Source organism: Scomber japonicus, chromosome 14 (genome assembly GCF_027409825.1).
Source record: "Scomber japonicus isolate fScoJap1 chromosome 14, fScoJap1.pri, whole genome shotgun sequence".
Lineage (NCBI taxonomy): Eukaryota > Metazoa > Chordata > Actinopteri > Scombriformes > Scombridae > Scomber > Scomber japonicus.
Window position 1 is genome coordinate 19,351,150 of NC_070591.1, and position 6,000 is coordinate 19,357,149.

The window sequence follows — 6,000 nt, forward strand, 5'->3', positions numbered from 1 at the left end:
GGAGCAAGATTTAAAGACTGAACTTTACATCTGCAAAGCTTGGTGGGCTTGGTTTTTGTAGAGTTATGGTTTCAAAACATGCTGTGTTTATTTGCATAAAGGGGTAAGTGAGGTAACGCGAGGCACTATAGTTACACTTTCACAGGTGATACATGCCACATAATGTGTTTTAAGTTGTTAGTCATCTGTTATCTTCTGCATACCATCCTCCCTCTCAATAAAGGGTGTTTTAGTCCATATGACCTTCATCAGCTGCCTGGAGCCTGATGAATGTCTTAAGGATGAAATCAAGACATTTTTTGGGACACAAGGACAAGTGTGTGGGAGCTTTTTCCTCACATTCTTTGTCTATTATAGGGTTTTGTGCCTCTAATTTTCTTTTAGTTAGTTTATAAGTGTGAAAAGGGTCTGATCTTGAATAAAACTTTTTTGCTGTGTTTTGTTGCATTAGATTATAGAAAGCTGTTTTATGATGAGTAGTTTTATTAGTGTGATGTTGAATTTCATCTGTGCCTTGCTGTTGCTCTTTTTGTATTTCTATCATTCTTAGGGCAACTTTCTTTACTGAAACGCTCTGGTGTTTTGTGGTGTGTGCCCCATTTAAAAAGTGAAATAGGAGCACTTTATGTGGTTGTTTCCTCCTCAAAATGTAGATGTTCAATTTTGTCGTTTTCAGAGCAGCCCCACTGGATTTGATGTTTTTCTGGCTCTAGAATCACCAAAAATGCCAGTCCTGAAGGACATTTTGTTTCCCTCACATTTAATTTATCAAGTGAATTTAAGAAATCTGTTATTGAGGGCAGGGTTTCTTCTCCAGGAACACATTTAAACATGCAAAAATGAGCTTTTCCCAAGGAGACAATTCGATGGAATGCTGTTACGTAAATGCATGAATGCGTACAATTTGTTGATCGACGATAACTGAAAATGAATCTCTTTGGGTTTTGTTTTTCCACTATATTTGACATTTCATGGACTAGTTGAATAGAAAAGAATGGGCAGATTATTTGGTAATGAAAATGATTGTTTGCAGCCCTAAAATCAAATTTCCTTGTCTCCACTGAATCTCAGTTGTGAGTATACAAACATATCCATGCATGCAAACCACAGAGAAAAAGTTTCACAATTCCATATGTTGTAATAGACATGCACGCCCATACTATTAAATCATTTCTACAGGTGAAATCTGCAAATTACCATGTAGTTGAGTTGAACACTAACTGGGACAGAATCTAACTGGGAAAGAGACAAGAACAATTATGTTTTCTTAAGCCACAGACTGGTTAATAAATCAACATGATTAAAGCGTCATCATGTCTATATTAATGCATATTCAATCCATATTGTACTTTACACATGTCTTGCCATATTGGCAGCACTAATGTCTGCCATGTGTTCCCCTGTCGCAGTTAGTAGATATCTGTATGTGGGTCTGATAGTAATTACAGGGGTGGGCTGGCTTCTCATCCGGGTGCATCAGACCACTACCATGCGACAGTAGATGCTTAACACATCTGTTTGTGATTTCACTCTGCAGCAGGTGTGTGTTTATGTGTGTTTCACACTTCTATGCTACTGTGCTCTTATAAACATCTTATGCAAATTAGTTTCGGAAGTGAACCAGTCAAAGTGTTGCGCTGAAGGAAATGTTTTAAATCTTTATGTCACGATAAAAGGTTTTAAAGTGGCTTCTAGAGTGCACAGGAATTACCTACATTCAATGATCAGACCTGTGCGCTCACATTCACATCTGTCTTCCAGGTCAAGTTATAGCTACACATCACAGGAAGTTCACACAGAAATGTGTATTTAGCTGGACTGAACCAGACCAGAGAGAATCTGGATGAGGCCTGTGTGGTACAGTGACACGTCCCATGAAACCATCAGAACCGCAGTGTGGGCTCAGTTTACTAAAAGTGTACATGCATGTTTACGTGTGTGTATGTGTGCGTATGTGTGTGTGCGTTTGTGTTTCAATGCGTGTATGTATGTATTGCACTCCAGTGATAAATATAGTCTTTTCTTACATGTGGCTTGGAGGACTCCAGCCAGTTGTAGACCACAACAATGGGATCAGGACTGGTTTGGTGATACACAGTGGCAGCAGCCCTGACACATAGCCTGAAACACAACACAAGCAGAGACAATACATTGCAACAGATGTAGGCTTATTTCACTTTTCATGGAGCCAGTTCACAAACTGTTAAGACATACATGTCTAGTTGTCAAGCTGATTATATATGCTCTGTATAGCTGCCCCCTGTAAAAACAGCCGTTCATCTGTGAAGTCTTGGAGACAGGGAACAGATAGGGAGGTTCCATGGGAGGGAAGATGAATGGACATCCAGTTAAATGTAAACTTCCTATAATGGGAAAACTTCCAGTCTACCAAGTTTTGCTGCATTTCCCCAAGGTTTAAACTGAGTTATGACTCCTATATCTTGACTTGGTACCTCACGGGCAGGAGAGAGAGAGGAGGGCTTTTGTCAACATAAAATGTTCAACAACTTAGAGTCAGTCATAAGTAGTTGTGATCTCTTTGTACTCCAGGAATCAAAATCATAACTCATATTAGCATAACATTGTGTGTGTGTGTCTCTCTGTGTGTGTGTGTGTGTGTGTCTGTGTGTGTGTGTGTGTGTGTGTGTGCACACAGGCAGGTTTTTCCTCGCTGGGACCTTTTCCGGTATACAACCGTGTACTTCAAGACGAGTAGTCTTCATTGGGACCAAAGCAGAACATAATTTCTGGGGTTCTGGGTAAAGTAAAGATTAAAGTGTGAATTGAGGTTAGTTTAGGGTTATGGTTTGGGTTAAGCTGTCCACCACAATGAATAGAAGTCAATGCAAAGTTCTGACAAGGATAGCTGCACAAACTTTGTGTGTGTGTGTGTGCGTATGTTTGTGTGTGTGTATTTCCATTCAACGTGATGTATGACTCTTGTGGTTCCTCTCCACCTGTTCTGTGCTGTGTTGCCCTCTGACGTTTGTCTGAAAACATAATAAATTTACCACCATCATCCTCACTGCCTCCACCTCTCATTCCAGTCCCCTCATCCCACCTCTCTCCTCTTTATGTCAATGTACTATTGAAATGGTAAGGTTTTTCCTTAATACACAAGGATCAAAACTCAAGCAAAATTAATACTGAAGAATTTCTATCATCCTTATTCAGAACTATAATATCACAACTAAATGATTACAAATGTTAAATTAAATCAGTTTTCTATGACTTATTTGGCTGTGAGCTGTAATTTTCCATGGCTTTCAACCCCAGCACTCAGACTCAGATTCTTCACATTTCTCTATGCCGCTGTCCTGTGGTGCTAGATAGGTTTGATGCTATTTTGCCCACATGGGATACATCTATAGAGAACATTTGAACAGTCCCATTGTTTGGTCTGTGTTTGTTCTCTCCGTCTAATCAGACACATGTGCACCGTCATCGGAAATGTGCGCTGAACACAGAGAACTTTAGCTGGGGGACCTCTGCACACCAGAGACCTCACCCACTGGGCCATTAGGTTTATGGACAAAAAACAGATTTGCAATAAAATCAAATGTTACAGCACAAGAACAGGAATTGGGGGGGATGATGTGCTGAGTCAACATAGCTAAATCTTAACAAAGGTTCACAAGGGGACAGAGGGAGATAAACTTGCTGGGTATTGTTGAAGTTTTGAAACCGTATTTCAGGAAAAGGGATGAAAAGATTTTGATTCATACTCTCACAAGACTGAATCAGTGGGGACAAGACGGCCAAAGACAAGGGGATCAGTGGGACTTAGCTGGGTGACAAAAAGGTCAAATACCAAGTTCAAAGTTCAAAACTCTTCCCATCAGCATACTGAGAGATATTTTGGATGTTGTGGGAACAGGAAACAACTCAACACTGTCGTCTTGCCAACTCCACACTTACATTATGTACAGTAAATTGAATCCCTGGAGTGTGTAATGACAGTGTCAAGCACAGTCTGTGAAAAAAAGGAGTTTTCGAAAGACAAATTAATCACAGTACATTGAAGTTTTTTTGGCTGTTTCACAGGAAATTGCTACTGTATTTCACAGGCAATACTTGTAGGAAAAGGTATTTTTTATCTTCATTTAGAAAACTAACATGCTTGGGTTATATGAAAACAATTAACAATTAAGATAATGCATGCAAGAATTTATCTATTTTAATTTGAAAGGATTTCCATAAGCCCAAAGGTCTAAACTTGCAGAGCGCCATGAAATCCTTTAACAAGGAAAGTAAGGGTGTGCAATAACAAGAGATAATTATTCTTCATATTTAGAAATATTCCTCCATTCAACAGACTGACTGACAGTTGTTAGGGGTAAAGAATGTTAGATGTCATGATCTTTTCAGTCTAACAGAAACTGGTATTTTAATTGTAGTTGTACTATAGCCAAGTATGTCTGGCCAAAAAACTGAAATAAAACCATACATTGATAAGAGCGAGCTTCTGTCTCTCAGGACCTTGGCCTCAAGGGAGCCCTTTGTCCATCACTCCCTTCGTCTGCCTCTCCATCTGATTTACACCAGGCCTACTGAGTGTAGCAAGGGGAGGATAGGCTGCCCGGGAAGCTCTCAGTCTGTCAGGGTTTTGAGCGGTTAATTTACTTAAGGGTAGGATCAGAGGGTGTTGAGCCCAAGCAGGGTGCCCCTCATGGCCAAAGAGCTGGGACCAGGCCCCCACGTGTCCTGGGAGTCATAAATTTGCCAAAAGCTTTGTTAGCCATGACTCCTCTGCTCCTGTCCGTCTATCAAACTTACCCATGTCCACACTCAACATGATTAGAAGCACGCCTCACGCCACACAGTTAGAAGCAAACAGAGCTGCCAGCCACTGTATGTAGCAGCAACCGTGCTATGTGGCTGACAACAGTGTTGAGCCTTCATGCCATGGCCGAAAGCACTTGGCTTTTCTTTGTCTGCTGAAAGACAAGCTGTGGCCTCACAGGAAAGATCAATGCCTGAATTTGAGTGTCTTCAGCCCTCAAACAGAGAGTCAATTAAGGGGGCTCTCGACCCCCTCCCTGCCCCTTCTCATCCCTCTGGACTAGGGTCAAATCACCCTGAGCTCAACATCCCATAATCCATCTATTCTCATCCCTGATTGGCTGTGAGACACCCGACATCACTTCCTGCTGCTGATGTCACCCGTGTTTACAAAAGTCGGAGGAAACTTTGCCTTTCATAGTTATCCAACTGGATGAGACGTTCGTCCCCTCCGTGACGGGAGACGGGAAGGCAGGAGACTGATAAAGGTACCACGTGTGGCACCCCTTCCCCCACCCTTGCTGGACAAGACGAGATTTCAGCTGTTTGAATGAAAGGTAACAGTAAAAGGATACTGAACCGCTGCTAGCTTTCGACTAGCACCTAAGTTGCCTGCAGAGGAAAACGCTAGATTACTTCCTGTTTTGATTAATTCCCACAAAGAGCCTGTTGGTTATTCATACCTGTGAGAGCTGGCTGATTTTTCCGTCCATGGAGACTCGAAATTAGCCCCTTTAGCCTGATGGACCTTTAACGCACCACTCGCCTGTCTACCACACCGGTAGACCAACGGACAGTAAGAGGTTGTCGTGTGGGCAGAGTTATTAGTATGTGTATAATACTAGCTTAGTATTATTTTGTATTGCTGCTTAAGCTTGTGCTTTGGACATCTCTGCTCTTACTAGCTGGAGATGCCGACAGAGTCTTTATTTACATGCTGAACTGTTTCTGTTAGCCCGCCAGGGCTTGTGTTAATGTGTTTTGTTAAACCGCCCTGTCGAGTGGAAAGATCGAATATCTGCGGGCAGACCAGCGACTGCATTTCCTTTACAATCACGTCTCTATCGCGTTAGCAAAGTTAGCTTGCTTGTGGGAAACGCCATCTTGAGCGAGAGATAACATCAGCTTTGTCGGCCAGTTTCAGGTGAGTTGACGCTGTTGCGCCATGTTATCCAGCGGAAATGGTCCCCGTACCTGCATCCTGTTCTTGTGTGACGA